Source organism: Gordionus sp. m RMFG-2023, chromosome 1 (genome assembly GCF_954871325.1).
Source record: "Gordionus sp. m RMFG-2023 chromosome 1, tfGorSpeb1-WG-v2, whole genome shotgun sequence".
NCBI classification, from domain to species: Eukaryota; Metazoa; Nematomorpha; class Gordioida; order Chordodea; family Parachordodidae; genus Gordionus; species Gordionus sp. m RMFG-2023.
Genome location: NC_088775.1, coordinates 65,415,037 through 65,441,108, shown reverse-complemented (window position 1 = coordinate 65,441,108; position 26,072 = coordinate 65,415,037). Strand labels below are relative to the sequence as shown.

Below are 26,072 nucleotides of genomic sequence, written 5' to 3'. Positions count from 1 at the left end.
ATTTCTTATAATAAAATTAGGGCAGACCTGATTTTGTCATGATTCTATAATAAGTGGTTTGCCCAGGCTTTCTCAGTTTCCCTTATTACGAATTCACATGTTTTTTTTGCATATATAACTAGGAGTTAACTCAGTGGCTAATTGGTAAATCAGATATTTCCTCATCATTAATTATAAATTTAATATCTCCAGGCTTGGGAAAATTTTTTCAAAATTATTATGCGTTGGACTGGGCTTAAAAAATATTTCTCAAAAAATATTGGCTTGGTTTTCAAAATTATTAGGGATTGACGTGGGTTTGAGAAAATTTTTTAAAATTATTAAGATCATGACAATTAATAAAGCTCAGGGACAAACGTTGAACAAAGTGGGCATCTATTTACCCATCCTGTTTTTTCACATGGACAGCTATATGTAATGTCTCGAGTTTGCTCTCCTCATAAACTAAAGATTATATAACCAATAATAAAACAAGAACTACAACCAATGTGGTATATCGTGAGGTTATATCCGATTAATCTCGGTTTATTACGAGTGAACATTACTTAGTATGATATTTTTTTATAATTTAAACAAATTTATATTATTTAAGCATCCGACGTATTTTTAAAGCTATCCATTTTGTCAGGCCGCACAATATGCTTTTTTATCTCTGATGAATATTTTGTCTAACTAACTGAAAAATATACAAAGTATTGAAAAAAAATAAATATGCCCTTTACTCTCAAAAATATAACTTATCAATCCAAAATAATCCCTCTAATAATATTAAATAAATATAATAAACATTACTACAATTCCACTTTATTCATGTATATATAACATATAAACATATTAAATCTTCCCCAATCAATCCCGTCTTCCTCCAATATCTTCACTCCAAATAGCAAACAAAGAAATTTTTTAAAAACAACCCATGTGATTATTTCGTTTTTCCCCCATCCACAAGGAAAAACTAATTCCCTTGTCAGAAAATAACTGACATTTGATGTATTATATTAAATTTATTTCTTCTTTTTTCAACAGCTACAACACGCCCACCCTTCACAAGACCAGCGTCCCCCTCTCTGTGGTGGTGTTGTATCGAATCGTCCCTTTGAATTGTATTGGGACGCCTTGAAGACGTTCAGGGAATTTATCGAATCGTCTCCCCTTATGATGATTTATAATATAATATCTCCGATACATTTCAATATATAATCGTGGAAACGCATATTATCAATAATGACATGTACATTGGGGTATCTGCATTTATAATCTATGGACCATTAATATGGACAATGTAATATCAGCAAAACATAATAATTCATTCATTTTAAGACATTTAGGAAATAGGAGCTATAATATACATTATTTGGGTATGATTAATGATAATTAGGAAATAATGATTTTACATATAATACTGTAATGTGAACACATGGTCTATGTGTGAAATGCAATTTCAACACATATAGTTGTCCTTCTGTCATGTAAACAAAATCAAAGCTACTATAAATATCTCCTAAAATAGATATAAAAATCTATTTTTAGGTATTAAAAATAATTGTGAAAATTTGCCGAACAAAGATTTTAAATAAAATTACAAGACATATGTATAGAAATAAATTTAATATTTTATAGGGAGGAAAAATATATAATATGTAGAAAATACAATATTTTCCATCTAGGAATTACTCAGTATCCTAAGAAAAATATACCATTTCTACCTAACTCTGCCATCACAATTAGCACAAATTCACAAAAATGTAGAATGCAAAATAACAAAAATTGAGAATATAATGGGCTATATGGTATATATGTAAATAATTTTTAATATACCTTCACAATATAAGATAATTTATGTCTTTTCTTTAAAAAAAATGTTCATAAAATAAATAGTAAAATGTGATGTACTATAAAATTATTACAAAGATAAAAAAAATGTAATATGCAGCATAAATTTACAAAAAAAAATTTACACAAAAAAAAATTTACACAAAAAAAAACTTTCTCCAGTATGCAAACCAGGGTTTCGAACCGAACCGAACCGCCAAACCGGAATGAACCGTTATAATTTTCTGAACCGTAACCGTAACCGAACCGTTATAAAGAAACTATAAAAAGAGCGAACCGAACCGTTATAAATATTTTAAACCGGTTTAAACCGGTTCAAAACGGTTTTTAAAAATAATTAAATTTAAACATTATTAACCTAAATTTGAAATTTGAATTTTCCTTGGGGAAATTTTTAAACTCTTTATTTCTTTTCAAATTGAATTTTTTTTACATGTCAATTAATACCACCATGTTTATTGTTTTTTCTTTTCACTTTAATAAATACTCAATTTAATAGAGATTAGGCGAATTACCAGTTAATTAGATAAGAATCTTAAAATCAAACAAGACTATTCTTTAAATTAACAAGTTTATTCTTATATATATATATGTATATTAGTTATTAATTAGCTTATTAATACTTGCTAATAATTTGGGAAAAATCATAATTCTAACTAACATCTAAAGAAAATCAGGTACTGATTACTTTTAATAAAATACTGTTTTATATTAATTTCTTATTAATTAATATTTTCATAATGAATAATTTATAAAGACTTAAATGAATATTAGAATTCTGAAATTAAAAAAAAACATATGATTGTTAATTAATATTTAGTGGATAATTTCTTGAAATAATAACTACTTACTGATTAACCTTCTAAATCTTATAGTACCAAATAAAATTTAAACACATGAAATTCAATTGGATAATTATAAAATGATAAAGTATCCATTAAAGTTTTAATTTAATTAACTTTAATTTTTTAATAAAAGACAGTTGTTTTTGGAATTTTAAACAGCTTTTCTATTTCTTTTCTTCTTATTTTATATCTTATCTTTTTGCTTCTTTCTTTTCTCTATTAAATCAAATTATTAATTAAAATGGTATTAGTAAGCTCCATTCACTTATTTAGTTTCATCTGTGTACAAGTTTGTTTTGTTAGTATTTTTGAGGAAAAAATCGGCATAATTATATGAAGGGTAGGCCTGCATATAATTCACATTTTTGGGGGAGATCTTGTCAGATAAGATAAATAAAAAATTATACTGATTCTATTAAGAAATTTATTTATTCTATTTTTATAATAAAAGATTCTGATCTATTCATCATCATATAGCATATTAGTATCTATTAAATGGTTTGGGAAAAGTCAAATCCTGTGCGATCATATTTTAAATTAGATATTGTAAAAAATCAATCTACTTGTAAACTAGAAACTGTGGTAAAGTTTTAACCGGGGACCATGCAGCAAATCTTGAACTACATATAGAAAGATTCCACGATAAGGAATTCAAATTATTAAAAAAAAAAAAGATAATTTGACTATTAAAAAAACAATAACAAAAAATGCAAATAATCATAATACAATTCAAAATGCTTTTACCAAAACTAATACAATACAAATTAATATTAATAAAGACACTTTAATCCGCTCCTGCACTGAGTTAATCACAGTTCATGGGAGACCAATAAAATCAATTGATGACAAAGCATTTAGAAATATTATAGATCCGATAATTGTAGGATTGGGTGGTAATTTAACCATCAATTCTGAAAATATACGCAATAATATTAAAAAAATGGCATTTGATTTTTCGCAAAATTTAAAAAAAGAAATATACCAAAAACTTATATCGTTAAAATTAGATATTGCAACTCGATATGATAGGTCCATACTGGGGATCAATATTCAATTTATAGATAATGGAGAAATAAAATTAAGAACGTTATGCATGAAAGAGATAAAAGAAAGACATACATCAGAATATCTAAAAAAAATTATTCTAGATGTTCTATGCGAACATGAAATAAGAATTGATCAAATTTATACGATAACCACAGACAATGCAGCTAACATGATTAAATTAATTAAGCTGTTAATACATCATGATGAAGAAGATGATGAAGATGATATCCTTAATGATTATTTAGATAATGATAATTTAAATAACAATGATGATATAATTGTTAATGAAAATGAAGAACTTTTTTTTAATATTGAAAATATTAATCTTGTACCTCATACGAGATCCATGTTAATGGGCATTAGATGTGCCTCCCACACATTTCAATTAGCAATTAATGATTGCATAAAAAATTCAAATGAAATTGTTATTATTAATAAAGCAAGAAACATTTGCAAAAAAATAAGAAATCAGACTACAATGTCTATTTTGTCCAAATTAAATTTAAAAAAGCCACTAATAGCTTGTTGCACAAGATGGAATTCAATCTATTTAATGTTGGAAAGATTATTAGAGTTAAAAAACTTTTGCCAAGAAATATCGGCCCAAAGTAATGATCGTGAAAAATGTTTGTCAGAGAATGAATGGGAAATAATTAGTGATATATTAAAAGCTTTATATCCATCTTATATTTTGACAAAATAAATACAAAGTGAACAAATGACCATGGGCGATTTTTATGCAGCATGGATCAAATGTATCATGCAAACTAGCAAAATAGACACTTCATTTGCCAAACTTTTAGTTTGTACAATCAAAGCACGAGAGATTAATTTGAAAAATGAAGTTTTTTGCTCAGCTATATATCTCGACCCAAGATATAATGTATTTTTATCATTTGAAGAAAAAGATATCGCCAAAAAACATCTTTATAAAACTTGGAACTTAATCCAAAATTTAAATAATCAGAATATTGAAAATCTAGATACTATTCCTACGTGTTCACATTCGAAAGATAACTTAGATGATGATTTTGAAGATTTATTAATGTCTCATGAAAGCCTTAATAAGAATAGTTCTCAGGGCATAGAAAATTATAATAAATGTGTAGAAATAGAGTATATAATTCGGTCATTTGATAATATAGAGAGATTAGAAAAAGATGCAAATCTTTTGAATTATTGGGGAAATGTAAAGAATAGTATGCTAGAACTTTATAAGTTAGCTATGGTTGTGCTAGCAGTTCCAGCTACGCAGGTATCCGTAGAAAGAGCATTTTCTAGCCTTAAGTTTATACTCTCTGCGCAAAGAACTAAATTAAATCCTGAAATATTAGAAAATATTTTAGTTATCCGTTCCAATTCTCTTTTTAAAAATAAATAATATAAATTTCATTATATTTATGTGTTATTTTATTCCTCATTGTATTTGCGCATGTTTGTGTTTATCTTATTTATGAAATAAAAAGAATTGATTTGTCTAATTTATATTTACTAAGTTTAATAAAAATATCTATTAGATTATCATTCATGGTTTTAAATAAGAAATTATAAAAAGATTTTTCTCTAAAATTAATATATACATGGTTAATGATTAATTTTTTTTAAAATTAAATTTATAAAAACCGGAACAAACCGGAAAGAACCGTTATAAATTATAAACCGAACCGAACCGATATGATTTTTTTTTTAAAAAACCGAAATGGAACAAAACCTTTATAAATCTTTAAACTAAAAACCGGAAGGAACCGAACCGTTATACTAAACGGTTCGAAACCCTGATGCAAACTAAACAATATTCCCACCTCAAGGCATACCCATCAACATGGGCTGACCTTATGTGTAAAAATATTTTCCCTTCACATCATTGCATACCATAAAAATAATATAATAATTGCAAATAAAACCTTTTATAAAATTTTATAATTTAAATAATATATATATATTAAATATAAAGATTTCATAATTTAAAAAAAAATATTACACATCATCTAATATATCATATAAATCCCTACCCAATTTATATATATATCAAATGCAGACACTAAATCAAAATAACTATCCACATCTAACATTATAGATATTATTCTGACTTCATCATACTTCAATTCCTTTAAATTATCATTCATAATTAAATATATCATATGTGTAATTCACATTACACCCTATTTCATAAAAATGGTTAATTACTTCAAAATAAACAACATTAACTCACCCTCAATAGATCCCTTAATAATCAGCCTTAATTGAAACTGAATTACATATACAATACAATATATTAACATTAATTAATAATAAATTATCCCACACATGTCCATCCCTTTAAAAACCCAAAATGCATAATTATATAACACATACTTTATTACAAAAGTCCATTTCTATATATATTTTCATAAATTTCAAATATTTAAATATTTAGCAATCCTTTCTGTCCTGCTGATCTTGAGGTCTTATCTTCCTATGACGGAATACCTATAACACCATTCAATGAGTTTTAAGGCATACCAAATAATAAGACCATATCTACTGTCAAAATTGGATGTACAATATACATCTAGACATATATATACTAAATATTATTGTCTTAAATTCCTGATCTTATTTTCATATTCCTGCCTAATACTCATTACATACTTTCTATCTTAAGCTTTGTAAGCTAAATATTTAAAACAAAATTATAGAAACCTTAAACTCACCTCTTAATTTCACTTACCCCTGTATAGTTTTTAGTACTTGCGTTGTGGTTTCACAGTAAAATTCGAAATTATATGAAAAAAAATGGTTCTTACCTTTATAACGAATAAATCTTGAATCTCCAGGTTCTTATCCTGGGAATACGGTCAACATTATTGAAAAAAATAAATAAACCCTTTACTCTCAAAAATATAACTTATCAATAGAAAATAATCCCTCTAATAATATTAAATAAATATAATAAATATAATAAACATTACTACAATTCCACTTTATTCATGTATATATAACATATAAACATATTAAATCTTCCTCAATCAATCCCGTCTTCATCCAATATCTTCACTCCAAATAGCAAACAAAGAAACTTTTTTAAAAACAACCCATGTGATGATTTCGTTTTCCCCCATCCACAAGGAAAAACTAATTCCCCTGTCAGAAAATAACTGACATTTGATGTATTATATTAAATTTATTTCTTCTTTTTTTCAACAGCTACAACACAAAGTACATTATTTTTAATATTTAACTAAATTAATATAATAATTTTTAAGGATCCTGCTTTTTTAAAAGTTTACCATTTTGTCGGATCCACCATTGTTCTATTATCTCTGCTGAATATTTAGTAAAACGCACAAAAAAATATACATAGTACATTATTTTTATTATAAAATAAAAATAGATAATTTCGATGATTCTGATGAAGCATCAACATCACTGATGGAAGCTGTGAGGATGAACTTAAAAGATTCATATAAGATAAATAACAAGACAATATTTTGAAGTTTTAGAAGCAGGAATATTCATTTCTTTTTTTGAGAAAATTATGGAGTAAAATTTTGTCAGCTGCAAGTTCAGCTTCTAATAAAAGGTTATTTTCGGTAGCCAATCTCTTATTAGAGAAAAGGCCTACACAATTGAAATAAAAAAAGATGGACATTCTTCTTTTTCTAAATAAATTTCGATTTATTGATTGTATTTATTTTTGTTATTAATATGGATTAAATTAGAGAAATAAATAGAATGAATTCAAAAAAGTGTGAAAGTTTTGAAAAATTTAAAAACACCGTGAATTTTCGGGCGTGACGGGCGTGAATCAAAATATTGCTTGTCGTGAGCGGGCGGGTCGGGTCGAAATGTTTTTAGTGGTAAGCGTGAATGGGCGTGAATATTTTTTATTGCCACCGTGAGCGGGCGGGCCGTGAATATAAAATTAGGCCCTCCCACCTCTACTTGGAACCTCAAAATTAATAAAAGCTTGCACCTAACTTGGGAATATCTTTTACAAATTATTAAGGGTTGCGCTGGGCTTGATAAACTTTTTAAAATTTATAAGATCTTGGATGCTTCCTAATATTGTGAGCTTGGATCTGGCATGACATCTATCGTAAAAAATTGAATAAAAATCTCATTCCCCGTTATTTTTGACGGGCTTTCTACTAGTATATTGATTATAACAAACCTTTGCCATCAAGCGCTCCTGTGGAGCGCTGTTTAGCAAAGCTAAACATGTGCTTAATGAAAGACTTTGATGTTTAAATGATAATACTTAGAAATTTTTTTTATTATTAAAATCTAATTTTAATTATAAATAAATATACTCTAATTGTTATACTTAGATTATATTATTCAATTACAATAAATTTATTCCATACATAATTTATTTTTATATTAGTTAATTTTGCATCGATCAGTAATTTCCTTCAGAAATTTTAATAAGAAAAAGATCGTGATAGCGATAGCGATCCTTTTTTTAAAAAAAGGTCGATCCTGGATTTCGATCCTCTTTTTTTGAAAATATCGTGATAGGGATTCGATCTTTTTAAAAGGATCGATTAACAAGCCTGGATATACGATATAAATAAAATTAATTTGCGAAATAAATAAGATTAATTTGAAATTAAAATAAGATTAATTAAAATTTATTATACGGTCAAAATGCTTGTTATAATTTCTTAAATATATATTCAAATTAAATTTTTTGATGTTATTTAATTTTTTTTATTGACGTATAATATGCCCATTTATAAATAGTGTGGGTAATTATATTTGCTTGAAGCATAATTGCCATTGCAACTATCTCCACCTCTGTTCCATAAGTTGCATTTTAGGACATGCCTGTTCTCTCCATATATACGTCAACGGGTTCTCCCAAAAACTCCTCCATTTGTTCAAGCATATCTTTGCTCCTCATAGAGAGAATGCATTGCTGACTCCGAAAATCATAGTGGCATTCGTCATTACAAACTTCTTTACATCAATAATAATGATTAACAATTTAATTTATTGAAAATATATATACCTGAAAAGACAATTTCCATCACCAATAATCTGCTCGGTAGAAAAATTATCTCCCATCACACCATTATTAGATATGTTTTCTTTATCGCAAAATGAAAGCGTTCAGAATGATAAATATTCTAATTTATGTTGGTGGGAAGAAAAAGATTTGCAACATCTTTCTTGGAAATTACAGTCTCTACTGTTAATTCATTATCTAAAAAATATGCATAATTAAATAATAATACAAATTTTCACCTTTCGCAATAAACAGGCCCATTATGTCAATTACAGTTGGTACATTAGGATTAGGAGGCATAACTAATAATTTAAAAAACAAATTAATATCAATTTATAAAAATATTACTATGCTATTTCCTATATGGCTACCAGGCTTTACCATCTTCGTCTCATTATTTAATATCATAACCCTCTTAAAATCTGCATCGTCTAAAAAATACGTATAATAATAAATATTTTATATTTTTGGTCTTCACAATTCTCATCCACTTCTCCAATAATCTTGTTGAGTAATTTTGAGACTAAATATTTTTAAAAAAATAATGGGAGTTTTAAAAATTAATACCTTTCATTTTCTTGGGCATTTAACTCCTCATTTATCTCACTACTTCAGAGTTTTTATCATCTAGGAAATATGAATATTACTAAGTAATTAAGACAATTAATTATATACCTTTTCTTGCAAAGTAATGTTTTATATTACTTACATTTGTTTTGCTCTTTAAAAAGCTACCACTAGCATTTATGAGCTCAAAATTGCCTAGATATTAAAATTAATTTAATAATAATGATAAATTTTACTTATAAGAATAATTATTTTATAAGGACCCATCCAAGGCCTGGTTATTTTACCATCTTTTTTTATCAGCCCAACGGCTGTTCCAGATAATCACTTGATAATTAACTAAATACCCTACCAGCATTACGACTTTTATAGTCCCTCTGTTGTTTAAGCTTAGCAATATCTATATTACTAGCAGCTATCTCATGAATATCATTCATCCTGCAAATTTTAACTTGAAAACAAGATTCCAAATATGCTTAAGGGACATTGTCAGGATCTATATCCTTTTCCTCGTCAACCTTAAATAGAGACATAATATATAATATATAAATGATATTTATCGTAACCCATAAGCTTGTTTTGCTTTTCTACTATACATCAGCTCATAGGGAGTAAATTTTAATGATTCATGGGGAGGCGTATTATAGGCAAATATTATGCCAGGCAAGGCATCTGTCCAAATTAATTGATCACCCTTAATATATAGTAGTGCATTTTGGATGGTCCTAGTCACTCTTTCAACAATGCCCTACGAGTTTGTAATAATTATTGCTTATTTCGTTCACAAACTCACTTCCTTGATTATTAATTTGAATCTAAAATATAATATTAATATTTTATTATCAAATTTATTATACTTTTGTTCTTCCATGTATGCATAGAAACGCTATACCGATCTGTTTTATCTTTTAAAGGCATGGCTACAATATATTTGCTGAAGTAATCAACTGCTCATCAATATAATTATAGCCATCCTCACTTTCAGGCAAAGCACTTAAATCAACCCCCATTTGTGTTCATACCTTTTGTTAAATTAAAGATTATTGATATATTTTATACTCTATTAAGAAGGGAATTAACCTCATAAATTTTAGTGTGCTAAAAATAGAAATTAAGACTAAGATAAATTGCCATCTATCTGATTTATGAGTGAATACCTTAATTTACTAATTTATTTATGTAATATAAAATTTATGAATGTTAATTCAGTGTTGGGTGTCATGATATAATAAAGTAAAGCTGCTCACCACTATTTATGATTGCAGCTGGAAAAATATAATAATATAAGATAAAATAAAATAAAATCTAAACTAGCTAAAAAATGAAATCATGATATATATTAGAGGTCTGCATTGAGCGGGTAAAATATTTTTCGAGAACGGGCAGGAGGGCTGGTTAAAAAATTTTGAACCTATGGGTGGGCGGGTTAAGTAATTTAAACAATGGATGGGCGGGTCAAAGATATTTAAAAAAAAATCATAATTATTTAAATGATCAATAACAATATTTCTTTTTTTATTGTACCAATCGTTTTTTTTAAGTGAAGAACACTTTCCTAACTATATTATGTAATAAACACAAAACTTTTTTCTTAAAATAAAAAAACTTTTTTGTGTATCAAAAATTAAAATTTCCTTTTAAAAACATTTCTTTAAAAATAAATAATCATTTTTGGATATTGAAAATTAAAATTTCATTTTTGGGTCTGCAATCTGCATTGTATTATTTTATTTTAGTTTATCTTTATATTTGCCTTTTTCATAATTTTATTTTTTATAACATAAATTTAAAAAAAAAATTTTTTAATTTAATTTTTATTTTAAAATTATATTATGAAATAAGAATATATATCTAAAAAAATAAAAAATAATTTTTGCAAGTTAAAAGATAATGAATTCGACAATAAACTCAAATCTTTAATGTGGAAACAATTAAATCATTTTCGATGAAAATGACAAAAAGCTAGATTGGATTCGCTGCAATGATTGCGAATCTATCTATAAATATAATAACAAAAGTGGCACATCCTTCTTCATTCAGCATGTAAATTATGAAGATTTGATAGATAATAAAAAATAACCGGATATTATCAAAAAGACAATTCTCAATTAAACAAAACGATAAAATTGGGTCTAATTGCCAATTAATAAAAGTGTAATGCTGAATTTTTTTTTTATTAGATGCTTAAAAATTGAAATAATGGCCACAATTAAATTTTATAAGCGGGCTTGGGTTAAAATTTTTTTATAAATAATGGGCGGGCGCAGACCTCTAATAAATATATCAATTGTTACCTGAGATTGAAGGGGACTATATTAATTTTATTTATTATATTTTCAGATTATGTATAAGTTCTAATTGTTAGATTATATGCCAAGTATATTTTTATTTTAGACTATGTTATATTAACCATTAGTTTTATTTAATAATATTATAGAAACTAAAAAGTAATATAATATATATTTCTTGTAAACTCAAAATAGAAGGTATAAGTTATAATAAAATTTAAATTGTTCAATAAAACCAACATAACTAATAAAAACAAGTGCCACATACATATAAGCTATAATAGACAGACCATTAATAAGGCTAAAAATGAAAAATACAAAATACATAAAAATTAGATATAATTAAAATGACCAAAACTATAAAAAATTTCAATTAAAGTTTTGTTATAATAATATGTACTAAACTTTTATTTTTATTTTTACTCAATTTATATTATAAATTGTTATTATGAGTTTGCAGCTATGTTTTATAACCGGTTCGTGAGAAAATACAATTCAATTTAGTTATTCTATATTATAATTTCCCGATGTCCTCACTATGTCATGTCATCAGTACGTTTTTATTTATTTATTTGATTTTTATTTTAATATCTATACTAACAGATGAGCCAATAACTTCAGTTAACCATGCAACTGTACTGTAGGATGATAAAGTAAAACCTTAAATATTCTTTTAATTTATCTTTACAAAATTTTACAAATCATTTTAATTTATTTTTTACAAAATTTGCATAATATTTTTATTATATTAATTATAAAGCTATGCAAGATCATATTACCACTATCACTCAAGAAGCTGCTATCAGTGAAAACAATTATTCACCAATTCAATGTAAAATACAATATTCTACCAATATTTTTACTATATCAATTATAAAGCTATTCAAGATGATATTACCACTCTCACTCAAGAAGCTGCTATCAGTGAAAACAGTTATTTACCATCAATCTAAAATACTATATTATACATAATATTTTCATTATATCAATTATATTACAATATTCAAAATTAATTTTCTTATTTATTTAATTTTTAAATAGATTAATCATCATTTAAATTTCAATATTTTTTTTTTTAAAAAGCATTTTATAAATTTATAAAATCAAATTATAATAATAACCTTTTATACTCTAATAAATATTTATATATTAATGATAAAGATATATATCATAAATATCATTTATAACATTGTAAAGGGAGGGGAATTTTAAATACACAATTTATTAAGGGTGGCTATTTTCATTTTTGTCAAAGTGTTGTTAGATGGATTTAGCAACAAGGATGTGCCCCCCCCCGGTTTAAATTTCCAAAGTGGATAATAATCCACTACACTGGATATGCTCTCTAAAGGGTACTAATACTGGCTGTCCTCTACAGGTTTTATTTCAATAAAAATAATAATAAGTTGTATTTATTCTTTCCTTTTTCTTCCTTTTTTCTTTTCCCTTTCCTTGTTCCTTTTCTACCTTTTTTCTTTACCTTTCAATTTTTATAGGGTTATTAAAATGCTGATTTGAGTCGATTTACAAAAATGATTCTATTATTATTTTAGAAAAAATAAAATTATATAAGGTTTGGCAAAATATATGTGTAAACATTTTTGCCATCTACGAGCAAAATCTTCAGTCCTAATATTATTTTGGCCAAAATAATTAGGTTGTTTTTAAAAATCGACCTAAATCAGATTTTTAACAATCCTACCTCCCCCCTCCCCCTTTATTTTCATTACAACCTTTCTTTCCCCTTTCCTTTACTTTTTCTTTCTCTTTCCCTTGCCTTTCCAGATTTTATTTCCTTTCTACTTTCCTATTTTCTTTTCCTTCTCATATCTTTTCTTTCCCTTTACATGTTTTTCCTCCTTTCCCTTTTTCTTTTCCTTGCTCTTTTTTTTCCTTACCCCTTTTCTTTCCTTTTCATTTTTCTTTCACTTTTCCCTTTTAATCTATTTTTTCTTTCACTTTCCCTTTTTTTCTATTTTTTCTTTCACTTTCCCCTTTTCTCTATTTTTTATTTTACTTTTTCCTATTTCCTTTTTTCCTTCCCTTTCCCAATTCCTTTCATTTCTCCTGCTTCTTTTTATTTTTCTTTTCCCTTTCTTCCTATAATTCTTAGAAAAAGTTTAATTCCAACTGATTCTGGATTTCTATTTTCTTTCAAGCACCCTTAATTACCCATTAAAAGTTTGATAAAAAAGGTAAAGGTTCTATCAAAAAGGAAAAGATCCAATAAAAAGGGGAAAATTTCAATTCAAAATGGCAAATCGTTACCTTTTTAAATATTTAAAAACAAATTATATTCTCTACGATCCTACATTATAGAAAGCTTGCCAAAATGGTTCTCCAAACAATATTTATCTTAATTCACATATATACTTATTATTTTGCATATAGTAAATATTTTTACAATTTTTTTCTCATGGTTCTTTCTCAATAAAACTAGCCTACGAAAATAAACACATTTATATTATGGCAATACATAAATTAATAATATTTTTTTAATATCCATTCTTAACCCCATATCCATATATTTTTTATTTAAACTCTTATATCTCCTGATTTGTGATCCTTTGCCATTTGTTATTCATGAGAATTTCTGATTTCATGTCATTTATAATTCCCAGGCTGCACTTCCTCCAGCCTAAGGCCGGGTTATGATAAATTAATTAGAAATTTAACTATCTCGGGGCTTGGGAAAATCTTTTACAAATTATTATGGGCCTGGCTTGGAATAATATTTTAAAATTATTATGGGTTGAACCAGGTTTGAGAAATTTTAAAATTAAATATTTTCTAGAATTATTAAGGTCTTGGACGCTTGGAAAGTTTTTAATATATAATATGAGCCAGACATTGGCTAAAAAAAATTTTCCCAGGTCTGGACCGGGCCTGATCAAAAAAAGGACCATGAGGATCTCTGATTAATGTATTACGATATTTTAAAATTTTATTTTAGTTCTGAACTACTAAAATTATTATGGTCCCCGGGTGGAGAAATTTTTAAAAATTATTGTGGGCTTGATTGAACCTGGCTTGGGATTTTATAATATTAAATATTAGCCATAGGGAATCAATAATATTTTAACAAAGAATTTTGATTTGGGTTGAAAGATAATTTAAATATATTTTCAATCAATAAATAGTATTCACTCTTAGTATTAAGAGTTGGACTTGACCTGAAGGGGGGAGGTAAAAAGTATAAAATTATGGTTTTTAAATAAAAGGTAACATCTTTCATAAAAGAACGAAGAAAATTTTCATTCCCCGTCATTTTTGACGGGCTTTCTACTAGTTTTAATAATAAAACTGTTTTTTTCTTGATTAATTAAATTTTTATATTTAAATTGAGCTAAATTCCTACTACTAATATCCATTCTACAAAGCAATTCCTCGTAATACAGACTACCAATATTTTATTCTTCATTAGGTTTTGTTATGTAATCAACTTTAAAACCTTTGCTGGCATCGTAATTGAATGCAACTCATTGCTGGTTTTATCAAATCTTATGTTGCTACGCTGGAAAATGTTACAACATTTTACAAAATTAACGTTTGACTACCAAAAGCTAAAAATATAATACATGATTTAGCAAAAATATTTTATCTACTAGCCAATTAGCTTTGAGACTTAGTGATACTAAAATGGTCAGCTAAAGGTTTTGCCTCATTAGTATCACATCCACTTCAATATAACTTGTTCAAGGATTTAAGCTCGTCTGTTACAATCTAAAATTGTTTCACCATTATAAGAAAGGTGAAACAATTTACTATTGTGTATTATATATAAAAATATATTATTGATCATATAATATATTATTTATATATATTTTAACTATTAGCCAATTTGCTGTAAGTCTTGGAGTTACAAAAATGGGCAGCAAGGGATATTGCTGACACATTAGTATCACAGAACTTTTTTAAGAAGTTGAATTCTTCGGTCATGCTCCAAAATGCTTCACCTTTATGAGAATGGGGAAGCATTTTACCATTGCGAATTGAGGCCTATACTCGCAGATTGAGTCGTAAACTTTTTGGAAGACATCGATGGTGGATATTTCTGATAAAGGATATTATCCCATCAGTAGCGTACGCAGGAATTTAGTGTGGGGGGGGGGGATAATTAAAATTTTTTTAAATAAAATTATTGTTATTTAAAATCAAGCATAAATTTATTAGGACTAATAACTATTTCTAATATACAAATTTAAATTAATATGAATTATAAAAAATTAAATATATAAACTGGTATATAAAAATAAATTTGATTTAAAAAATATTAAACGGATATAACCGGCGGCATATAAATACTTTAAATAAATCTGAATTATAAAATATTAAGATATAACCAGGATATGATGACTATAAAATAAATAATCCATAATAAAAATTTAAATTTTTTTGAGCCTTTAAAATTTATATATAGAGTATAAAAAATCTAAATGTTGGAAATTTGAATAATTATATTTTTTTATGTAAAAGAAAAATATATAAGACATTAAAAAATGATAGCACAAAAAATATTATAGAAACATTATATTTTTATAATGTAAAATCCAATCTTCGTTGGGAGTGGGCTAATTTTTCAATTATCTCATCCGTGTTTGGCGTCAAATGCTAATGAATATTCAAAAGGGCCAGACCATTCAACCTACTTTCAGAAGTTATACTTCTTAGGTACGTTTTTAATCTTCTTAAAGAAGAGAATGTTCTCTCATTAGTTGCAGTACTAATGGGAGGAGTTGCTAATATATATAATAATTTCAATATATTGGGAAAATAATCTAAAAGATGTTTGAAATGATGCAAAGCATCCATAGCATTTTTTGGGACTATATCAACCATAGTTAATCTTTTATACCATAGTTGGCATTCAGCTAATAAAGCATCATGAGATACATTAATGTCTTCATGATAAAAATCTTTCAAATATTTTATTTTTTTCTATCACCATCTGAAAAAGGTTCAGAGGGCTTTTGCGGAAGTAATATCTGCAGATTAATAAGTGCTTCTTGATGATTTAAAAACCTTTCATTTACTTGGGTTATAAATGTATCCAAAAAAGGTATAAAGACATTTATTTTATAATATTCTTCTATTGACCCTATATTAATATTTGGACGATAAGTTTGCCTTACTGCAAGTCGAGGGAGACAAATATTGAACTCATATAGCTCTGCTTTTGATTCAACATTAACATATAAAATATGAAATTCCTCATCAGCATTAGCTCTAATTTATTCGAGTTCTAATATAATTGTCTCTGCTATTCTCATCATCTCAATCAAATCAATATCAGGTTTTTGAAAAGTATTACATAAAATAGTTGTATAATTAAATAATTTATTAATACATTCTAATGCGAAAATAAAATTTGGTATAAGTATTGAATCCAGTAACTTGCTTGCTTCTGAAGAAATATCTCTTTCAGACCATTGTGATATTTCTGTAAGAGCATTAATAATCGGCTCTTCTAACTCGATAAAAGCTGTTGCTGCTTGATGTCGAAGACTCCATCTTGTTGGACAAGCTTTTTGCAATTTTTTTCTCCTTGTTGGGCAAGGAGTTTCAGATATAATTCTGTTCAATATATTTTGACGATTGGGGTATCTAAACATCTCTTAGATACTAGATATTTTACCTGATATAAATATAGAAAATTTAATTTTAATAATTAAAAACCTAAGCATTTTGATATCAATGGTAAAGAACATGAATCCGATATTGCTAAGTTGAGTGAATGGGCAGCACAGTGGACATATATAGCGGTTGGGAATTTTTTTTAATAAATGCTTGAAGCCCATTGAATTGTCCACTCATTGCACGTGCTCCATCATACCCTTGTCCACGTATCATATTTATATTTAGCTATATTTTTGAAAATAATTATATAATAAGATTAATTATTACTTTTAATTTTTTAAGATTCACAAATATTACATCAGCTAAAGCAGACCCAGTCATGCTTGAAACAGGAATAAATTGGAGAAACATTTCCTTGATAATGTTTTTATGAGTATCTACATATCGCGCACACAACGACATCTGCTCAATGCCAGCAATGTCCGTGGTCTCATCTGCCAAAATTGAGAAGCATGGGGCAGAATTGATTTCAACAATCAATTTTTCTAAAATGATATTGTTGCAAATATCAATTATCTCATATTGTATCCTAGGACTGAGATAAGTAGCATTTTTATTGGTACTAATGAGGCTCTCCATTAATACAGGATCTCCTAATGCTTTAAATTTTAAAAGTCCACGTAAATTACTTTCGTTATCATTATTATTAAAATTTAAGCTTCCTGAATCCTTGTGGCCACGAAGTGCTAGGAATATAAAATAGCCTCAATAGTTAGTTTTATCTTGCCTCTATTTTCTTTTGCAATTTTAACCCTATTTTTATCAATTATTGCTGAAATGGAAATCATATCCCCTTTTGAATTGATTCTTTTGGGGAAATCATAAGTTCACAGCTTTTGTGATAATTTGTTTTCTGACGATTGTCAAAAATCTCCCCCGCATCTTTGTATTTATTGAAATGAGTCTTAACAAGAGTGTTAAGCTTAACTAGATTTATGCCAGCATATCGTGGTCCAAACAGGACACATATTTTGCAATATGCTCCACTGTCTCGGATGGAATATGCTAGCCATAACCACCTTGTAAAATAGCTATTTTGAAATTTTAACTTTCGATTACATAAAGTTTGGGGATATTGAAAATTAAGGGGTGGAATATAAATCTATTATTAAATAAAATATTTATCATAGTTATCTTTAATATATACCTTTTTAAGAAGTATATGTCTTTCTTCTAGGCTAATATTATCTTTATCTAAAAAATTGGCTATATCATATGGATGATCATTGTACTCTAGTTATTAAATTAAAATTATTTTTAAAAAAATTATTGCTGCACATTGTTGCAATCTCATTCTTTTACTAATTTAAATACCTAAAATTCTTATTTTAATATCCCATCCTTACTATTACAAGGTTCTTTAAAATAATCTTATGATTCAGTTATTTTATTATTACATAATTAAATTAACATTTCATTTTCAAAGTAGGTGTTTAAAAAAACCTCCAAAAGTACATAAAAATGTAAAATTATTTATTTACATAAAAATGTAAAATTATTTATTAAATACCAAATGTATTTTTAGAATAACTGACCTTTAGATGGCTCTATATACTGACTATCTATTATTTTTTCAACAATTCTTTCATTATTAGCTATTATGGGGGTAGGGGGGGGGGTTTAATTGCTAAAAATATTTTTAAATTAAATTTTATTAAATTATTATACTATACTTTTTTGCTTTTTGGCATGATTTTCACCTTCAGCGTTTTTTAAAAAAAGTCTAATATCCATGACTAGAAATTTGAAAATTATAATACCGGGAAATTTAAAAATAATAGATAAATATTACGCCACAAGGAAAACTTGAAAATGAAATTAATTGATAAAGTAAATTAGTAAATGAAAAAGGTAATAATATAAAAATTTAAAAAGAAATAGATATGAATAAATATAATAAAATATAAAAATATAAAAAATAATATTTTTGAAAAATATGTCCGGCATCTGCATTTTGGCTTTGGGTGGGGAGGGGATTTGTCCCCCTGCTCCCCCCCTAGCTGCGTACGCCAATGTATCCCATTGAATTCTATATTAAAATGAATAGAAATATCATAAACAAAATTTATATATTTGATTTATCGTCTTCGTCAATTGATTGAGGAAAAGAATGTTAATTTTTGTATCAAAATCAACTGTTGAAATGAATAAAAAAATAATATATATATAATAAATGGCCCAAGTCCACATCCAAAAATTTAATTTATAGTATTCAATGAAAATAAAAAAATATTCAATGAAAATAAACAATATTTCAGTGCATTTAGGCAATCGTTTTGTTTGCAATAATGAATTTATTATATAGAAAAAATTTGCAATAATTTTTTAAGTTAGTAAAGATTTAAATAAGCTTAATTGAAATGAAATTTTTTTAGCCCAAGCCCATATCCATAAATTTAATTTATTGTATTCAATAAATAATATATTCAATGAAAATAGCTGAAATTTATTATTTAAAATAATTGCAATAATTTACATTGCAAAGGTTAGTATTGGTATAATATTAATAAGGTTTTTATGCCAGTCTATAAATTATTGATAATGATGTTCATCGTTGTTATAATGATATCAAGATCTGAATATATAAACCATATTTTTAATAATAAAATAATATATAATTACTTTGTAGGCTAGCAATTGGTTATGTTTTTATATACTTTATCTAAAAATGATTAATTTTATTAAGATATTAGAAAAATTGATTAAGAAAAATTGATCTTAACACATTCTTCATCATAATTGAAAAATCTGAAATTCAGTCATAAATGTCAATATCATTAAATTAGAATTTATTTAAAACAGGGATTTATTTAAAACGTTACACCGGTTAGAAATTTTTTTAAAAATGTGTCCTGCCCGGCCTGGTCAAAATTTATTTATTTGTCCCAAAAAGCCACTAAATAAAAAAATTATTTGTCCAAATATATTTAAAATATTTTTTATTGTAAAAATTATATTCTACAAACAAAAAATATTAACGTCTTGTTTCTGGCAAAAATTTTAAAATATATCAATTTATTATTTTAGCCAATTGGTTCGCTTTGTTCTACCCAGAAGAATCGAAGTCGAAGAAATCGACCCAACCCTAAGCTAGGGTTGAAAAATCGACCACGATCCAACCAGACCCAATGAGTCCGCTCGCTGGGTCAACAAATTACATAAAATTCTAAACTCGTTTAATTTACTCGGGATTAAGACTTTTTGTTATTAGAGATTTCGAAAACCCTTGGATTTAATAAGAAATTTATAGTACCATTAATTTTTAACTCCACGTGTAACATGCAGAAATATATAAAAAATATATAATTATTTTTTGTAAAAAGATTTTGATATTAGGAAGAAGTTCTCATACCATTGGATCTAGTAATAAATTGGCATTGCCATTATATTTTACTCCACGAGGAAAAAAATTAGAAAATTTTTTAATCTTTGTTTTAAGCTTAGTTAAATACTTTAGATATAAGAACGATGTTCTATTACCTTTGGGCTCATAAAAAATATTCATGCCATTATTTTTTTTAAGCCCAGTAGATATTGGAAAAACTTTTAAAATCATTGGGTCTAGCAATAAATTGGCCCTCTCATTATATTTTACCTTATGAGAAAGAAAAATTATGAAAAATTTTTGCTTTTAATTTTATAAGATGTACTAAAACATTTAGGTTCATAAATAAGTTTCAAGTTCCATTTTTTTAAAAACTCCATTCATTAAATGATAAAAAATAATTATATTTATGTTTTGAGCTCACTAAAAGATTTTTGACATTATAAAGAAGTTGTAAAACAATTGGGTCTAGTAAATAATTGACACTGCCATTTTATTTTACTCCACGAGGATAAAAATGATTAAAATTCAAAAATCCTTACTTTAAGTCTAGTTAAAAGTTTTTGAGATTAGAAGATGTGCTAAAACCTTTGAGCTCATAAAAATTTTAAAGAGATTAATATTTGACTCCACGCATAAAATTTAGAAATATAAAAAAATTTCATATATTTCAGGTTTAAAGCCCAGTAAAAAGTTGGTAGAGAGAAGTTCTAAAACCAGGGTCTAGTAATAAATTGGCACTGTCATTACTTCACGAAGAAAAACTTATTAAAATTAAAAAAACTTTAAAACCTAGTTAAAAATTTTGCATTTAGAAAGATGTTCTAAAACCTTTGGGTTTATATAACATAATTTTTGTTTTTTGTTACTTTGAAAGCATTTTTTTAAACATAAATTATTTTTTTTAAATAAAAATATTATTTTTATAAAAATGTATAACAAGGAAATTCGCATGATTCTAAATTTTACATTCAATATTACTTAGTGTTTTATTGTGGCCGAATCTCTTTGCATAATCGGCGATAAACTTTGTCTAAGGCTAATTAGATATAGCTATTTTTTTCACCTAAAAACTCTAAAGTCGTTTTAGAGTCAGCTAAAATTAGCCACATAGGCAAGACCCAGTGGCGTAGCTAGGAATTTTCCTTAGAGGGGGTCCATACATATATAAGACTGGGAGGCTTCGCCACCCAGACCTTCTTTAACGGGCCTTCGGCCCTTTGCCCGGCCTTCGGCCGGGTTTATCTTAAAAATCATAACAATATCTTCGATATTTTATAATAAATATAGTTAATGCATCAATAATAGTAGATTATCTCAATATATTTTGTTCCATATTTTTGTTAACAAATTTATTATATTTTTTTTCAAAATGGCTTTAAAATATTTATTGAATAAGTCAAAGTAAACTGTAGACAAGAAATATTGGTAACATTTTTGAACTTAATAAAAAAAAAAAGTTAGAAACGATAAAATGAGAAAATGTAATGATTATGGAAATGATGTGTTATGCAAAATGGAATAAAGATAGAAAGAAAGAAAATTATGAATAATTTTAATAAATCAATTTTTTTTATTAACAAAAATTTCCAACCACTGCCAACACTACAACCAGGGTTAACATTTGCTCAAAATTCAAAAATCTTCACAGATCGTTGCTCTTTTGAAGATCAATAAATGCGAAGATTTTTTCGCTAAAAAAAATTTTGAACTTGTTCAAAGAAGATTTTTGAGCAAAATAAAAAATATTTTTTGTAAAAAAATCTTCTATAATTTTGAGAAAATATTTTGAGGATTTTATAATAAAATAAAATCTTTTGTAAGGAATTCTTTATTAAAACATTTTTGAAATTTTGATCTTAAAATTTTTTGTGCAAATATTATTTTGGTAAAAAATTCTTTAAAAATAAAATTTTTTTTTAATTATTTTTTAATCATGAAAAAAAATTTTTTTTTTTGAATAAGTTGTAAATGTGTGTGAGAGAGAATTGGTCATAACACCGATTGCATTTTTTTTAATATTTGGTTTAATAATGATTATTTTAAAAATGTTATATGATCATTTTAATGTTTTATATTTAATGTAAACTATAAAAGTGACAATTGTCATAATACTCATCTCAGAACCTTTAAAAATAATTTTAATTAAAAAAGCCTAGTTGAGCATGTTTTGAGATGATTTCAGTGATTGTAAAGTATATAAAGGTGACAATTGTCATAATACTTATTTCACATATGTTTTAATTGGAAATAGAGAAAAATGATTATTTTAAACATGAATTAATATTTAATGTGTAAACTACAAAAGTGACAATTGTCATAATATTCATATCAGAACCTATAAAAATAATTTTAGGTGTAAAATAGGCAAGAAAAAATTTTTTGAGCATGTTTCGAGATGGTTTTAATGATTGTAAAAATTGTCACAATCGTTATTTTTGAACTTTTTTACAAGTAGATAAAAATTTATTAAATATAAAATTAAATGAGGATGTACCATAGAAAAGTGACAATTGTCATAATCGTTATTTTTGAACTTTTTTGAATTTTTTTGAAGCAACAGAGATTAATAATAAATTGTAAACATGTTATATTGAAATTTAAATGTGGATGTACCATAGAAAAGTGACAATTGTCATAATCGTTATTTTTAATCTTTTTTGAATTTTTTTGAAGCAAAAGGGTAAAATTATATATTGTAAACATGTTAAATTAAAATTTCAGTGAAGATGTACCATAGAAATGTGACAATTATCATAATTGTTATCTTTGAACTTTTTTGAATTTTTTTAAAGCAAATAGGTAAAAATATATATTGTAAACCTGTTAAGTTAAAATTTCAGTGAATATGTACCATAGAAAAGTGACAATTGTCATAATCGTTATTTTTAATCTTTTTTAATTTTTTTTGAAGAAATTATATATTGTAAACTTATTAAATTAAAATTTCACTGAAGATCTACCATAGAAAAGTAAAAATTGTCTTAATCGTCATTTTTAATCCCTTTTAAATTTTTTTGAACTTAGAGGGTAAAATAATAAATTGTAAACTTGTTAAATTTAAATGTGGATGTACCATAGATAAGTGACAATTGTCATAATGGCCTTTTTTAATCTTTTTTGATTTTTTTTGAAGTAAAAGGGTAAAATAATAAATTATAAACATGTTAAATTAAAATTTAAATGAGGATGTACCATAGAAATGTGACAATTGTCATAAACATTTATTTTAATCTTTTTTGAATTTTTTTTAAGCAAAAGGGTAAAATTATATATTGTAAACATGTTAAATTAAAATTTCAGTGGAGATCTACCATAGAAAAGTGACAATTATCATTTTTAATTTTTTATTTAATTTTTTTGAACTTAGGGTGAAGAAAATTAATTTTTACCTTAAACCTCTGGGCAGATGATAATAGTATCATATGTTAAATTTTTTCAGCCAACCGGAATGGAGTTGAACTAGAAAGATGCATCAATATAAACATGATATTTTTGGGAACTACAAATTTAAAAATATTTTTTCTTTAATCTTTTAAATCAATTTTAGATCTTAGAAACTACTATTTAGATATATCTGACTATACTATTCATACAAAAAATCTATTTATATTGTTTGTTATCATCTAAATCAGTCATATATATGAATTTTTATTTATTAAAATTTCAATGTAAACAATAACTTTATAATGAAATAGGTTATATAAATAATGATTTAAAATATCACATTATTTAACAATGTACGATTAAGCTTTATAATTAAAATATCATCAAGTATATCTGTCTAATCTTGTCCTTAGAGAGGTTACAGTTAGTGCTAATGCACTAAATGCTCTCTCAACTGAGACCTGGGTGCAAGGAGCAGCAAGAATTATTTGAGATAATTTAAGCTGTATTTCTAGCATTGAAGGACGAATCACTATTAGATTCATCTGCTTTCATTATGTTTGGGTGTTGAGAGGCTATGTGCCTTTTAAGATTTGCTAGAAAAATACATTAAATAATTTATTTTACATAGTATCGACTTCATCTTTTTGTCACACATGCTGCACGTCGCTAAATTTTCAGAAGAATCGATTAAAAAATGCTCCTTTAGAATACCTTTGAGATTTTTTTATTTTGCATTATATATAAAAAAAAAATTTTGTAATTTTTAATTTTAACTTTCTTGTTTTTTATTTTTATTTTCACTTGTTTATTATATTTTGAAATAAAAAATCAGGAATTAATAATGTCATATAAAATAAAAAAAATGAAAAAAATAATTGTTTTATTGAGGCCAAAATAATAAAACCCCCATTTATAAATTTGGGTGGGATACATTTATTTAATGTTTTTTTTATTTATATTTATAAAAAATCAAATGTTAAATGAAGATATAAAAAATGGGTTACAGATTAAATCATGGGGAAATTTTCATATATTATTTTTTTTTATTTATTTTTTTTTAATATTTTTTTTTTATTTATTTTTTTTAGATTGTCTGGATTTTGGTAGAAATTTTTGAATGTTACCTTTTTCTTTCAATTGGCGTATTTTTAGATTTTTTTTTTGATAAAAAATATCGTGTGGATTTTGAAGGAAATTTTTTGATACAATATCAAAGTTTTTTAAATTTAACATTGTATATATGTTATGTTTATTCAAATAAATTGATTAATTATTTAGTATACCTATTTTTATTAAATTCTTAAATATACTCTGTTTTTCTAAATTCTTAAATATACTCTTTTTTTCTAAATTCTTAAATATACTCTTTTTTCTAAATTCTTAAATAAATATACTCTTTTTTTCTAAATTCTTAAATATACTCTTTTTTTCTAAATTCTTAAATATACTCTTTTTTTCTAAATTCTTAAATATACTCTTTTTTTCTAAATTCTTAAATATACTCTTTTTTTCTAAATTCTTAAATATACTCTTTTTTTCTAATTTTTTAAATATACTCTTTTTTTCTAAATTCTTAAATATACTCTTTTTTTCTAAATTCTTAAATATACTCTTTTTTTCTAAATTCTTAAATAAATATACTCTTTTTTTCTAAATTCTTAAATATACTCTTTTTTTCTAAATTCTTAAATATACTCTTTTTTTCTAAATTCTTAAATATAAACTTTTTTTCTAAATTCTTAAATATACTCTTTTTTTCTAAATTCTTAAATATACTCTTTTTTTCTAAATTCTTAAATATACTTAAGATTTTTTTAAAATTTAAAAAAAAATAATAAATAAAAAAATATATAAAAAAAAATAAATAAAAAAATAATAATATATGAAAATTTCCCCATGATTTAATCTGTTACCAAAAAATGCATTTTCTTTTCTTTACGTTTTTTCCATTTCTCTCTCTCTCCCTCCTTTATTTATTTTTATTTAATGTTTTGTCTTATGAATTAAAGAAAATAAAATATCTCAAAAAAAATGAAATTTGCTGGTGCCAGCGAGTCGGCACCAGATTGAAAAAAAGTATTATATAATTTTTTTTTATAAAATTGAATTCAAAAATTTTTCTAATTTTCATAAATATATATAACATTTTG

At 25.4% G+C, this 26,072-nt stretch overlaps 1 long non-coding RNA gene across 1 annotated transcript; it reads left to right on the top strand.

Annotated features, from left to right (window-relative positions):
- Positions 1-12,089: 12,089 nt before the first annotated feature.
- Positions 12,090-12,368, top strand: LOC135931574 (uncharacterized). The gene is made up of 3 exons (XR_010573090.1): positions 12,090-12,122; positions 12,174-12,223; positions 12,331-12,368. It is a non-coding gene; the product is annotated as an uncharacterized LOC135931574 (long non-coding RNA).
- Positions 12,369-26,072: the final 13,704 nt, after the last annotated feature.